This window comes from Polyodon spathula, chromosome 23, assembly GCF_017654505.1.
Source record: "Polyodon spathula isolate WHYD16114869_AA chromosome 23, ASM1765450v1, whole genome shotgun sequence".
NCBI classification, from domain to species: domain Eukaryota; kingdom Metazoa; phylum Chordata; class Actinopteri; order Acipenseriformes; family Polyodontidae; genus Polyodon; species Polyodon spathula.
Genome location: NC_054556.1, coordinates 24,973,917 through 24,989,936, shown reverse-complemented (window position 1 = coordinate 24,989,936; position 16,020 = coordinate 24,973,917). Strand labels below are relative to the sequence as shown.

General features: G+C 41.5%; 1 protein-coding gene across 5 annotated transcripts in view; it reads right to left on the bottom strand.

The window, feature by feature from the left end:
• The window catches only part of LOC121298495 (band 4.1-like protein 3), a 29,649-nt gene extending 17,910 nt beyond the window's left edge, over positions 1 to 11,739 (bottom strand). For 4 of the 5 annotated variants that reach the window (XM_041225635.1, XM_041225638.1, XM_041225640.1 and 1 more), the window contains exon 1: positions 11,204 to 11,739. The gene's annotated coding sequence lies outside the window, so the exon portion shown is untranslated. Of the gene's footprint in view, positions 1 to 10,835; positions 10,956 to 11,203 lie in introns of those variants that run through there. The other variant, XM_041225636.1, reaches the window with a different exon arrangement.
• Between the last annotated feature and the right edge of the window lie 4,281 nt (positions 11,740 to 16,020).

The following is a 16,020-nucleotide window of genomic DNA, read 5'->3' as shown; positions in this document are numbered from 1 at the left end:
CGATTATTTTAAAGAACTGAGATGTAGAACATGATTGCAGGACAGAAGTATTCCTGCGACAGCTTCAAAAAGAAATGGCGATACTAAAGAAGCTACTGAATACATCAAGTGAATCAAGTGTATATTTCTATCGAATTTGTATCTTTATCACTTTTGGAACAGTCAGAATTCAATGCAGGTCGATTCATATTCCAGAAGTCAAACACAATAACTCTGTTCCTTATCTCTGTGTATTAATGACACTTCCTTCTCTCTGCCTGCTAAGGGAACATACCCAGACCAAACTCACAACTCAATTCCACAAGCAGCAAATCAATAGAGCCTGTATGAGCAGAGTGATTACCGCTAGACAAATCTTTAATATACAGTTTTATTGTTTTCCAGATAACCAAGTCTTCTAAATTTCATTTTGCTGAGCAACAAACCCAAATGCATGTACAGTACCCAATACCAGGTATTTGTGTTTATTAGATCCACAACACTTTTGACACAATGCTGAAATAACAGTTTCAGAGTTTTACAGCAATGCTGACAACCTGGAGCATGCAATCTGGAGACTCGCCAAAAAGCACAAATACATGTGGAAGGTGCATCGTGGGAAGACGGGGCCACTGTGGTAGGGCACAGGGGTGTGCAAAGACTCCAGTGTGTTGATTTCAAAACAAGAAAAGCTGTTCTTCCCTCACCTTTACAACTGAGCACCAATCAATGGTAAGTGCTTCCACACTGAGTGTTCTAAAAGGTGATTGGAAGTGAATAATCCTCTCATACAGGAGCCTTGACATTTTTACTGCTGTACAGCCATACCGTATGCTGACAATGATAGCAGTATAAAATGTCAGTGCCCCGGATGAGAGGAGAATTAGCTTCCAGTCTTTTAAAACACTCAATGAGGAAGCCGATTGCCTCTGATTGTAAATGGGAGGGAGGGCAGCTTTTCCTGTTTTGAAATCAACACATTACAGAATGGTTTTATACCTGCAGATAAATACTTCTTAAGAGCAGAACATGAATAGTCAGGGCAGCCAAAAAAATCGTAATAACTACATCAATATAAGCATAGAAAGACAGAGCCTGTGTGCTTTCAGCTAAAGAAGCAGAACATGTAGCATGCTCCTGAGAACAGACTGTCTGACTCAGCCCCCAGTGGCAACGTGGGACCAGTCTGCATCTGCACAGAAACCACACACAGGTTTACAGTGAATCAGCCCTTCCTCGGAAACTGCTGGAACATTTAGAGTGTGCAGCACTAATCCCCTTTCCACATTCAGAGGTGTGTTTCCATCCTAATTGACTTTTCACTGGAAAAGACTGGGGTCAGAACACTCCGATGCAAGCTTTGCGCACTGTATTTAATAATAGGTGCAGGGGAAAGCTATTAAAAGTGCAGAAAAACAGAAGAATTCAGGTCCACCTAATCCATAAGCACACCACTCTCACATACACAGACACACACACACGATACAGAAGTGCTAATTCATGTAGATAGTCATGTCTAGGGTTATTTTCAGACAGGTTTATGGGCCTTCTAGGTAAGCATACATCTTTCTTATTCATCAGGCCTGTGTTAATAGTGGCTGTGATGGAAAGTTTTGTGTTTTTTGTTCGCTTGCCAGTTTGCTCTCCTGAATCACATGCTACCTAAGCAGTAATAAGCACTCTGCAGCCCTGGCTGCCACAGTCACAAACAAAGACACATCTCTCCAGGTCTTGCTAAGCTTTGCTACTCACCCTCATGAGTTTCACCGGATTGAGGCTCTGCAGAGGATCTTTCTCTCTGTCTGCTCAGCGTTGCAGACCGTCACGCTAAAGCAGCAGAGAACATGTGACAGTTTTGGGACACCCTTGTAAAGTTAGTTGCAATCCGACTTCTAAAGTTGGGCAGGATTTTTTGGTTCGTTCTTTTTAGGTGTTCTCTGTTTTACATTTAGGGTTTATGCGTAGGTAACTGATACCAGCATGATTTATCTGGGTCATACTCAGAATAAAAAAAAATAAAAATAAAAAAAAAAAAGGTAAAAAAGGTCAAAATGAACCTTTTTCTTCAGTCTTTCCTCCAGCACAGAACTGAGAGTCCATCTCTCTTTCAGTTAGATAATTTCAACAAGGCTTTATTGCTAAGGATATAGGCCTCCCTGTGGGAGCAAGCAGACATTTTACAGGGCACTCAGAACATATTTTAAAGCACTCACAATATAAATAGATGTCTGTAATTTATTTTAAAATCCTTCACACTGAAAACAAAACCATAAATAGGAATTCTGAATGTAGCTGGACACATATGTAACTGGGTATTTCAGAATGCTCTGAGAGGGAGATACTTCAGACCTGCTTCCAGCTTCAGTATTCATTTCCTGAGAACAGCAGCAACCGCATCCTCACCAGATAAAAGCAAGCATTAGCAGAAGTCTGAAACCTCATTTAAAAGGGAATGACCTTACAGAAAGCAATCCCTCGCTGACACGCTGCTAACAATGAGTCCAAACCACAGGCTCCACACAAATCAACTGATGTTCACAGCTGGTCTACAGCAATTTCTACAAACCCCTTCATATCTGAAACAACAAGTCCCCTTCTTCATGAGGACCCAGAGTTCCCAAACTGTACAGGGTGTGTCCATACAGTGTGGCTACTCTGTAAGATTGTACTGTAGTAGCTTTATCAGCACTTAATGAATATCCTGGCTAACTCTCTGTGCACTGAACAGGTCGACACACACATCCTACATTCATGAGTTGTGTTGCATTATAGGCAGGCTGCTCAGTAGCTAAGACTAGCCCTGGATTTTCTAGTTGCTCTCCGGCATATATCAAGCAAGCACCACTATCACTTTCAATCTCAAGATTCATCATTGTTTCAGATGACTGCGTAAGGCATTTCACACTACAAAGTCCATCACAATATACAGGGTGTCCCATAAGTCAGGCAGCAGCACAGGCATAACTGTTAATATCGGTTGTCTCGCTTTTACATGTGAAATGTGTTTATGCGAAGAGGTGCAGACAGTCAATGAGGTGTGGCCACCCAATTTAAAGGAGCACATCATAATGGACATAATTGCCTACAATGACAAACTGTACAATATATATTATATATATATATATTATATATATATATATAATATATATATATATAAACGTTCTCTAGCCGGTGCAAGATCCGACAATTGCTTAACAAATGAACTGATAAGTGAAATATGAAAGACTATGAACATTTACCAAAGCACTCCTGATACTTGTAATGGTTTCGTGAGGTTATTAATTGAATAAACAAACTTTCATAAGTCGATCCCTGCAATAAAATGCTTTGTTAATTTATTTTGAATCCTTGAGTATTCAGCTAGGATAGTTATGGAACGAAAAAACATTTTTTTCTAAAATGCTCAAATGTTCTGCCGGTGAGAACAGAAGAGCGTTTCTGAAAGATAAAGAACAAGCAATGACATTCCTAGTACTAACAGTACCACTGCTGTCAACAACTGATTCAGGCAAATCCCTCTTTAAACACAGCTTAATAACATTTTCAATAAGCTGGCCATGTGGTTCAAACCAAACCTACTTGTTATGTAAACAGACAGAATAGGGTTTATTTAACGTTGGCATACTTTCAGCATCTGTATCACCCGTTTCAAATCCATTTCTTGTTATGATAAATATTTCATGATCAATAATCCATCCCCTTAGAGGGATCATATGACAACAAGAACAAACTAAAGATAAAAGGAGAGCAAAGTAAAAAGCACAGTGTTATCTAGAAAGATATAACTTCAACCGAAGAGCTTTAAGATCAGTAACTGTGCTCTTTATATACTTGGAGATAACCCCTGGCCGCTCAGTATACCCCTACGATTTACGTTCAGAATGAAAGCTATATCAGACAGCCACGTCAAACAGTGAGCCCTACTAAGGTGTGTTGAAAGCCAAAGGAAATATTGTCCTCATTCACCCGTCATTCAGGAAACGCATGTTCAGGGATAAATCCAGGATTTGTGAACTGAATTGTCATTCTATTTACGCAGTCCAACGAAAAAACAAAACAATACAAAACTACCAAGGAATATTGATTTAAATTCTCTTACTGTAGTACTGCACCTGATTCATTGTATTTCCTTTCTGGAAAGTTAAAAAGAGGATCAAACTTTGCACTTGGTGCAAAGCATAAGAAATGTGATAAATACTAGCAACATTGTGCAATCCCCCTTAACCCTCAGGGTCCTACGGCATAGATTTTGTATTGTACACTCTACTGTATTCGGTTTAAGAGGACATTTATATAGGCGTCATGACACTGTACAAAACCATACAAGTCCGAATGCTTCTGATGTCTACTGTTCTGTCATAAACATGACTTATTCTCTTGACCTGTAATAACATTATTTATTTTTGTATTAAGAACATATACAATCTGATAAAGCTATACAACAACGATGCTGGCGACAGGACTCTGTATTGCATTACACATAAACCCAAGAAGGATCGCATTTCAAGAACAAATAATTCAATAAGCACTGCCAACGTGAAAGTTTTGCGAGCAGGTTTCTCAGGATCCACCTTTTTTTGCGTTTACATGCCACTGAGAAATACTGTAATTTAACTACACAGGAAAAGGATTTGGTTTATTCCTTACTGGAAATATACAGAGAAACTGAGGCTGCCTGCTAACCCAGCTCCTTGTGCAGCTTACACACTGGTACGGCACTTCACCTTGCCTGTATATTTCATACAGCTGTACGCAATGAAGTAGAAAGCTGGTAGGGAGCCTCAGGCTGGAGGTTGCAATGGTAACAAACCGGTACCAAAAGTCATAGAATACAGACCTCCTCTGGTTGCTTAGCAACCCCAGGACACTGAGATCCAGAGCAGGAGTTGTGGAAGAGGTGCAAAGTGGGAAGGGACTGGGAGACTGGTGGTCCCAGGGACTGGGAGCCTGTTGGGAATCAGTCCATATCACCCACCCATTCCAATACTCACTTTATGCCACTAATGTGGCACGAAGACCAATGCAGTAAAGGTGCACAGGGAGTGACAGCCAAGGTTTTACCATTCATTTTCTTGTAAGTAACATTTAGCACTGCTACCTCTTTTTCTTGTACTGAAGAGCTCTGGGTCCATGCCTGTTTCGTTTATTTTGTGGTTGAGTATTCTACTCCAATAGCCTTAATGTAATCAGACCATGTGACCTACAGCAGAGGAAGTGATTAGGTAACAGGAATCTACAGTGCTGCAAAGAAACAAAGAAAGGCAGAAACCTCACATGCCCTAGAAGAGCAGGCAGCGAGAATGCTGCTGATACTAACAAGATAGGTACATGGCTCCATGTCAGACTAGTATTATTATTATCAAACCAAAATCATTGTGCACCCTGCAGGAAAGCTGTCTTCCACAATCAGGTCTAATAGACTGTCATCCCATTATCTGCACAGCCTCTCTGTTCAAAGCAGCGATACTCAAATAGAAACGTGTAAATTTAACCAACTTAGTTATATGATTCAAGGCTTCCTAAGCACTCAAAATGTGTGTTTCTCAATTTAGTAACACAAAAGTAGATACAAACAAATGTCTGCTTTAAAAATACTGGAGTGAATCAAATTCTGCAGTCAATGCTTTCAAAATGTGCCTTTGGTGTCTTCTGGTATCTTGTGGCCTCTTATCTCTTGTGAATAAAATGAGCATTTATTTTCTGTTCATCTTGATGCCAGTTATCCCACAGGGGTGGTGTGTAATTACATGGCACTGTTTTAAAGCAGGGACATTACTGTGAGCATTACTTATGAATGGAAAACAGAAACAAAAAAAAAAAAAAAAAAGCCACTAATCCTTCCTGTCAATGCATTTTCTTGATATTAACGTTACAAAATAGCATTCCATTGGCCAGTAAGCCTAGCTTTGTTTCAGTTTCCATGGAAACTAAAGGAGGAAAAGAGACTGATTAGCTCTGCAGAAAATGAATGAAATTTGCTTTCTTAAGAACAGATAATTTCTTAAGAACAGATAAACCCAGTGATGAACGGAACAGCTGTGAAGGTTGTTAGATCAACAGTACTAGGACTCAGACAGAGCGTTATAAATGCTAAAATATGTTTGTAAACAAGGCAGGCAGGCAGAAGCCTCCAATATTAGTGTACTTTAATCTTCCACAGACTTTAACAAGTGGGGGATTAGCCTTCATAAAAGTGGACTTATATGTCAGCAAAGAGCAGTAAGGAAGAGTGTAATCAAATTGAAAGCACTGTAAAGCACTGTAAAGCACAGTCCAGCGTGGTAATTTACAGGTAAAGCAGATTTCATTTCTTAAACGTTTCACTTTGGAATATTTGTCACGAGAGGCTGTGTAATATTAATTTGTACAACATTTAGATGCACGTGGATATGAATAAATAAATATACACTTACACTGTGCACATACTGCAGTATAAACACTGAGTGGATATCTGAATTTTGCCATGCAGACTGTACAGGTATCAGGGACACTGCAGTTAATTTCCAGACAGACCATTACATTGTGCTGGCATTGGATTGCCTCTGCAGGACAGCTGAAGCATGTTGCACCTGGCAGCTGACTGCATAGCCTAGACTAGTTCATTATTATTTAGAATTAGAGATTCCATTCCTTGCAGGGAAGTTCAACTGTCTTAAAAATTCTGTAGTGCAGATGGACAGAGAAGGCTTCAGTCTTTCTTTCACAGTTCCTAAATCCTCCCTGTGCTGTACCTACCCTGTTGAAAAAAACACCACTCAGAGACATTAACTAGCAGATTTTTTCAAGCAGGTTTTGATCTATTGTGATGTACTTAAACTTTGCCTTTAATTAAAACAGAAAGAGTGTATTTTAACACAGGTGCTAACCTTACATTTCAAAAACATCCAATAAAAAGAAATTCTTAAAAGAAATGTTCTATTATTTACAGGGGAAAAAAAATCTAATATCTGTAAACTCTTGCCCTTTCTGAAAGCCTGGTAACTATGGCACCCGATGTAAGCATGAATGTTCCGCTATTGGCCTTGAAACATGTAGTTACTGATTGACTGACAAGCAGGAATTGACAAGTGGCAGTAACATATTTGTATCAAAATGCATGTGACCCTGCAAAAGATGATGATTTGGAATGCGGCAACCACCGTGGTACCTGCCCTTTAAATAAACACACATATAGACAGTTACTGTTTGCAGGAGAGCAGAATTCTACAACGAAGCAATTTAATAATACCCCCCCCCCCCCCACCCCACCCCACCCCACCACACACACCACACACCCACACACACACACACACACACACACACACACTGTCCCTAAACAAGTCAAACTGGTTGGCTCTCCTCACAGCCACATGCCAAGAATGAAAACACAAAGCACTGTGGGACAGCAACTCTCAAATTGGACGAGGGGTCTGTAGTTGTTGAAAAGATCTGACGAGCTGGAATAAAACTGCATTCACAAGAACATCCATCTAGTGTGATCCCTCAAAGCGCTCCACACAGAGTTCTCTAACTTATTAACAGCTCTGCTCAGCAGTGTCTGGGGGGGAGGTCAAGGTCTTTACTTCAAAGTGCAATTGCAAAGCAAATTCAAGTGTCAAAGTTGTTTGTTACTAATACTTTTCTTATATTATTAGTTTGAATTACATGCCAGAAATGAAAAGATAAAATGCCCTGAACGAGTGAACAGCAATAAAGAACAGAAGGTTCGTGCATCAGCGATTTGAGCTCTCAAACTGCCCTCTAGCCCCAATCTGTGATAATGTACACTCCATTGTTCCTTAATGCTGGTCTGTGGTTCTCAATATTAAAATCTGAATAGCCGAATAGTTCCTTTTTTACTATAGCCACAGTTTCACTTGGCATTTCGCTGAAACTATCTGACAACACAGCATTGGTGATCATCTCTCCTCTATTTTTGGTCCCCCTGTTCAGGGAATATTCTGCTGTGTATCATTACCTGCCATCCACTTTCTGCAAAACTGGATCGGACAGCATGTAGTTCTAACTGAACCCAGGTGAGTGTAGTAAGTTTGGACCAACAGGGGGCAGCAAATCTTTGTATGAAGAAAAAGTTCAACTCCACAACAATAAGGGGAGCAGTGATAGTGATACAGAAAGGCAGCAGCACAATGGATTTTAAAAACCCTTGAAGCGTTGTTTTTACTGCATGTGTTGACTCTTTTAGGACGGATGTTGTCGTTTACTTAGCGACACACACCCAACACACACCAACGCTAATCTCAGGGGGTCCTTCTTGGATAAATAAAATCAATGAAATGAAACGGAACCATGTCACTGGTTCTAGGTGTGGAATCAGATTACAGTCTCTTATCCTATAATGGTGTTTTCTAGCTTCACCTCTGTTTAAACCCCATGCCAGGATCTCACTGCTTGGGGCTGACTGAACTCTGATCTACTGCAGGTCTATCGTATGCTGTAAGCGACCTCATGACCTGCAGATGAGATTTCTTGTCACTCACAGATTCAATTAGGCTAGTCACTCACTCATTGTAAATTTATTCAAGGAATATTTACATAAAACAGACATCTCCCCACCAATGATCTCCGATACCAAAATAGGTAACATTTACTAAAATAAGTAATATGATTTTACTAAAAGAAATACCACCTACAGAACAGTTTTTATCTGTTTAATATCCTATTATGCATCTTATTTGTCATTTGCATCTTTAATATTGCTTAGATGATGTTTTTTTATCACACTCACTACAGTAACTAATGCCCTTTTTTCAATCACGTTCCTAGTGGTGTGGTTTTAGAAATGACTATAGCGGTTTGCAACTCTAATTTCTTCCCCCTACATAAGACTGTGAATTAGTGAAGTTCAGAGGGACAGAAATTACAGTCGCACATCCCTAGTGGTAATTCCCAAGAATGCTCTGTTGTTCATTGTTGTGGATCTCACATGTGCTTCTATAGCTGGAAATGATTTCCGTCTGCCGTGATCCTCCCTTCAGCAAAAACCCACAGTTTAATATGAAGTCGCATGGAAGCAGATTTTTACAGTGGACAAAAAACACATGAAAAATAAAAGCAGAACATGCTGCTACAAACACAAAAGACATCTGTATGAAGGACAGGCAAGAAAACATATCTCACACGCGTGTTATATGAACAAACAGGTCCACACACCCTTCATCACCACCACACACTGACAAACACGCCTCATTATCCGAGCCACCACAGAGCCCCACCCCCATGTGAATTACTAATAATTAAGCGCACCCTGTGAGCGGGTCTTGACAGGATGGGCCTAAGGAAGCAGCCTCTCATCCGAATAGGAGGCAGCTTTGGGAGAACAGGCCCTGGTAGCACCTGCCAGCCTGCCAGCCTCCCCCAGCCCACAGGAACTGACTCCCACATTTCAACAGCAAACGCATACATTATAAAACCCCTCAAACCAGTCGAAGAGCAAAATGTGTATGCTTTGAATGTAGGGTAACTGGGTTGGACAAACACAAAGGCCTGCTGTAACTCTGGCTAACATAGGCACCTGTATTGCAGGTTTACTTTTCTATCCTATACAGAAGTGGGACTTATCTTATTTTCATTAAACATATTGAGTATACAGTAAATATGCAACATATTATAAGCATCACACTATGTCCATTCCACACAGGTACTTCTGTCATTTCCAATAAAGCTACATGGCCAGTGAAGCAGATATTCTGTAAAACACTGGAAGTAGTTATTTTCCCTGAAAACCTTAGTGCTTTTACATCGCTGACATGTGTGGGTTTCTGCCTGCCAGTATTTGTTTCTGACAAGAGAGGCACCCTACATTAAGACAGGGAAGGATATCGATGTGATCTCAACAGCAGGCAGGAGAAAATTCCAGAGAAAACAGACTGATCTTCAGCTATCACATTCCCCAAGCACAACAGCACCAGGGAGGAGGTGGGAGGGGGTGGGGGGAGTACTCTTGCTCCCAAAATGATGCTCCCCTTAGCGCCACACAGCTCTGCTCTGCACTGCAGTGCTCCGTCCCAAAATGCTCAATCTGACTGAGCCAGGAAAATAACACTGCAGAGAGGCTGCATTGCCTTGTCTGTCTGTCTGTCTGTCTCTCTGTCCACGTGGATGGAATCAGAGCCTATGAAAGGTAAGGGGCTGGTACCTGGATACTGACCTCTGCAGCATTTTAAAAGGTCAAAACATAGATCACTGAAACGCAGCAATAAACAAGACAAGGGATTCCTACAAAAGAGTCGGGGGGCACTGGTATTCCACAAGCAAGTCAAGCCAAACTAACCATAGATTACCACAGCATACCGGGATTCGATAGTATTCCCAGCCAATCAGAGGTGTGCATAGCCTAGTGGCAACCAATCACTATATGATATGCTTCCAAGCACGTTATGTTTCTAACCACACCAGTCGCTAATGATCGGTAATATTGCCTCCTGCCCCTCGTCTCTAGCCGATAGGCCACACTTTCACTGAGTCCTAGACTGTAACAAATAAGCCACAACACTATGGTACCCAGTCCCTGACATTAATCACCAAGCCACACTGCCTGTGTGTTTGTTATTGAACATGCTGGTTACTGGTGTATTGACAAATCTGTACTTACCCCTCCCCTTCTTCCACCTACATTCTACATTCAACCAAAAAGTTGGTTTTGTCTGTTACTTGACTTGCTTTTTACGAGTGCTGTCACAAATATGTTCCAACTGCTACTAAGGTATCTAGGATTTATAATGGGGGCTACACGAAGCTTCCCCCTTAATCTGTACCCCTCTAACCCTCACAGTGGCCAACTCCCCCTCAATCTCTACACCACACCATAAAAGAACGCCGGTTTTCAAAGGGAGTCTCCTCGAATTTGCATTTACCTTCATCATGCTGTGACAAAGCTCAGTGCAATTGAACAGAAAAATATCATTTCTAGAGGACTCGATCTCCATACAGGGGATCCATCGCGTCACATATCCAACAGAAAAAGAGAAAAAAAAAAATGCCAGTGAAAAATACAAGCCCAGTGTGAAAACAAAAGCGATGCGATATGTATTATTACAGTCCCCAATTGTATGACATCTCCAAAATATTGAAACTTATTCACCATTAATGGTATAAAAAAAAAAAACACAACACTGAAATTGAGCAACACTTAGACAGCGTAAGGATAATTAGGAAAAAAGAAAAAAAATATGTTAGAGTAGTCAGAAGGGAAATAGGTCAAATATACTGTGTGCAAGCCTACCTTTACCAGGAGATACGTCTGTCAGTGTCTCCTGATGTGAATCATTGAGGTTGGGGGGCACTGCGTGCAATTCAACACGGATCGCCACCGCCCCGCTGCTGCTTCTTTTCCCTACCACTGGAGATACTCCGAGATACTCAGAGAGAGAGAGAGAGAGAGAGAGAGAGAGAGAGAGAGAGAGTGAGAGAGAGAGAGAAAGAGAGAGTGTGAAAGAGACGTTTCAGATCTGAGATCACTGACGAGAGCGTCGGTGTGAGCGAAGCAGGCTCTAGGCGCATTAAAATGCAAGAGACTGCTTCTGCCTTGCTAATGCAACACCAATAAGAAAGCCGGTACGACAGTTCCACTGACTCACAGTTCGGGGCTCGATTTTTATCTTTCTTTCTCTGTTGTTTCTAAGTTTTCTTAATTCTTCTTCCGCAAACCTACAGACTGACAGCTTGAGCCAGGTCACCAGATAAAACCCCAGTCTCTGCAAAAATTGAGGGAGTGGGTGGGTGCGAAGAGAATTAAACACAGCAGCAGCTGCTACTGGATTTGCACCAGAGGCGCTGCCAAGGCGTGCGTATTGACTGTGATATGATTGGCTAAGCAAAGCATCACCTGCTGAAAGCCACGTTTAGCTGCATTTTATTTTAATTTAAGGTAATATTGGCTTGTATTGATTCATTATAATACTTATTTAGTTATGCTGAATGACTGCGTATACCAAGTATACACAATGAGCGTTAACATTAACTACAAATGCGGCACTATCTTAAAATAGAAGCAGATCCAAATCGCTGCAATAGTAATAGTCTTGCACCAGAACGCCTTGTCTGACAGAATGATGTGTGTGTTTTCGGAGGGACTGACAAGCAATAACAATAGCCTGCCTTTGCAGCCTGGCGCAATACTGCTCAAAAATGCCCCCCAAGCTCCATCACACAGTATTCCACTTGGAAATGATTTTGGCCTCAATGATGGTTAAACACCGCATTATGCTGGACATGTGTGCTTTGAAGGAGGTTTTATGCTTTCTTAGTAACAGGGCTTTGCTCAGCTAGTATAATGCTGAGTTGTACCAGGTGAGATGTGTTCAATTGACACGTCCTTAGCCATTGGGTATGAATGAACTGGGACAACTGATACACAATAATGATATTAGGTCAAATATTATTTATACTTATTTGTATTTTTTTTTTTTTTCATTTTTAAAATGAAACTTCAACACGTGATATTGTATACTTACTTGTAATAGATTTTTACAATAATGTTGAATATGAAACTGGAACACATAAGATCCAAAACTGAAGCACAAGTGCCTTTTTATCTCTAAGAATTATACAGATGCTGCATGCAGTGCCTCAGTCTGTGAACACCCTAATCAGTTCCAAACCCACGCATATAGCAGAGAGGGCAATGTGAAGATAACGTCGGTGAGGTGAGCACACAAAAAGACTGGTGTAAGGGACAGTAAAAAAAAAAAAAAAATTCCATCCCTCGCAATCAGGGACAGGTGAGAGGTGTACGGAACTCAGCCTGGTCCCTCAGAGAGAGTTGGCAGCATGGTCTTTGAAACACGTGCCTTCACAGAGAGCACTTTGCTAGAAGCATCTGTGTACAGCGCATTGGAGGAGCAGAAGGTCTCATTTCTGCACGTCGAGAACAAACGAAGATCTGATATCACAACTCGCTGAATCGTAGAGGGGTGACAAATGCCGACTAAAAATAAACAGCCTCGAGGGGATGAGGGTGAAGAACAGAACAAGTGAAGACATGTAAGCAGAATAAATCCACATGCGATGCAGCATCTCTGTTGCAGGAGTGTCTTACCACTTCTTCAGATGAATTAAACAGGAGGATCAGGGGGGACTACAGACAAAGGGATTCAGTTTCCAACACCAGCTATCCCTAAACTTTCACAAGTCCTTACCTGGGGATTTAGCTTCTAACACTAGCTATCCCTTAACTTTCACTAGTCCATACCTGTGCTGTGGTGACAGACTAACAGACATGAAGGCATGAAGACAGACATACAGAAGGACAGGCAAGCATTCAGGCATAGAAACAGACATACAACGTTAGGGTTTCTTTCTTGCGTCTTGCCAGAACCAATTAATTCAACCAATTAATTCAAATATGCAGCACACACACACGCACTCGCACACCCAAGTTACGGTCCGGAGAGAAGACTTGTGAAAAACATTCCCACCCGTCATTTGCAAACCAAATGAAGGCCTGTGATCCAGCAGGTAAGTCTCGGCGGCAGCCTCCCCTTCAAACACTGCTTTATCTGATCTGCCTGGTTTTATTTCAGCTGTGCAGTGCTTTGGAGCATCCGGCACACGAAAGGTGCTTTAATGCAACTGTCTTGTTGCTGCTTTAAGTGACGCTCACAGAAGCACACATGCGTGGGACTGCATTGATACTGCTCACATTAAACAGAACTGGGTCTGTTCAGTACTTGGCTGGCATACTCCCAGGTAACAAATGTTATCAAGTAAAGTGCTGGTGTGAAAATATAGTTTTCAAAATACGCTCTGCTGTTGTTGTTTGTAATTCTCTTGCTATGGGCTAGGCCTGCTATTAAGCATGGGCGTGTCACCTGTGATTTATGAGCAGGTGTGCAGCCCGGTGCGATGGGAGTGACTTTCATAGTTTTATATCAGAGTTCCATTGTTTATTTTTAATACTCTTACTGGAGTAAAAAGCTTTGAATATTGACGTGAACTTCGTTCCATTTTTTAATCAGAAGCTAGATTTCGAGTCTCTGGTTTTGAGTATTTTCAGTGAAGGTAGTTTCAGCTGCAAGCACAAAGGCTTTCTCCTTCTTTGAAGCCTTCATAGGTGTTACTACACGGTATTGTCCTGAGGAACTCCCTTTTACAATGTTGTACTCGTGCAATATTTAGGAACTTCTCCTTTAAGACAGTTTTCTTTTTTGCCAGCCCTTATCTTCAGAAGCCGAAAGCTATATCCATACCTGGCACAATGAGAACAAAGGAAGAAAGGGGCCAAGCTGTCTTCTGATATTTTGCTTTCATTATATTATATTGCATATGAAATTGAGATGCATGTCGTCTTCTGTTAGAGAGACCTGTCAAATTCTGAAAATCAGATAGGACACATCCACTGCCATGGGAAAAAAATATAATGGAATGAATCACTCACGATGAAAAGAGATACAAAACCAGATTGACTTGGAGAACAGGTGTGAAACTTCTTAATTATTGACTAGAGGACCCGAGTCTTATGTATCGACCCAGACTGCTTCAAATTAAAGCCAAGGGAACTCATTACTGCCCTTGTCTTTGACAGACTTTAATACATAAAGGGCAACAGAGCAGAGACTATCTTAAAACACGGTGTGGCCTTTCCTCCAGTGTCAGAAGATGAGACAAGCTGGAGATGGAGCTTTGCTTATCGGCTAATTTGCATTGAATGGTAAATACTTTAACCAATGAAAAGAGTAATGACAGCCTCTAAAAGCAATGTCATCATTTTGATTGCCAGGCGTGGAATCTGTAAATGGTAAACGCATACAAAATGCTGCAGAGCATGTCGGTGCACATTATGTCAGAAAACCGTGGTGACTGGCATGGAATTTGTACAGTAAGGATAAGGTCACTCCACAGTGTTCATTTCTCTGAAATACTGCTGCACCATTCATTTAGTGCAGGTAACCCACCCCTTACAGCTCTTTGCATTCCAGTTTTACAACTGGCATTTGTAGTTATCCAATTCGTTCTTAGCGAACCCCCTAGATTGTACAGAACTGATTGTGGGGGCGTGTGTTTGCTTGTTTAGCCTCAGATGGTTGGAACAAATAACCAGATGTCCTTAAAAAACTGCTTTGAGCTGATTTAAGGAACAACTGTATCAAGGGCTAGGTGTGCAGCAGGCTTGTTCACTGGCTTTTTAAATGGAGGCATGAGTTAAGATCGGGATCACAACACAATTGACATGAGTGTGTTGGTCAGCTAAACCCTCATTGGACATTAGTCCACATCACAAAGCCAGGGGCTGATCAGGAGTGGATCAGGGGTGGATCAGGGGTGGATCAGGAGTGGATCAGGAGTGGATCAGGGGTGGAGCAGGGGTGGATCAGGAGTGGATCAGGGGTGGATCAGGAGTGGATCAGGCGTGGATCAGGGCAGAACAGGGTGGATCAGGAGTGGATCGGGAGCGGATCAGGAGTGTATCAAGGGTGGATCAGGATGGATCAGGGCGGATCAGGGTGGATCAGGAGTGGATCGGGAGCGGATCAGGGCGGATCACCGCACTGAATATAAAGTTACCAGACCATAAATAAAGAAGTGAAACTTTCAGATGTTTGAATGAAGTATTAAGTTATTTCTTGTTCATTTTAGACGTTTACTTGGTGGGTTTTTTCATTCAGAATTGGATTTGGATTAAAAAAGCTTTGAGAATCTAGCCCAATGTGTGCTGGATTTGTTACCTTTTAAATATTACACTTCATTTTTACAATGTATCCAGCTTCTGCTCCAGTTTGCTCTGCTTTCTCTCCCCCTCTCCATTAACACACAGATAGACAGATTTCTCCTGGAGCTGCATTCCAGCTGGTCAGCCCCCAAAGTCAGTGACCATCTGTGTCGCTTCACACCTCCTTCCAGCCCAAGCATTTATCAAACAGAACGTGGGTTAAAGAGGCAGATTAAACCCTTCACTGCCTGATCGCTCATGTTGCAAGTCAATGAAAATCACCTGCAGCCTAACAAGCATCTAGAACGCCGCTAAAGCATTTGTTAGCTGGTACTGAATTTTAGGATAAAGTCAGTAATCACACTCTAACCCTAGATGGACACAACATCCCC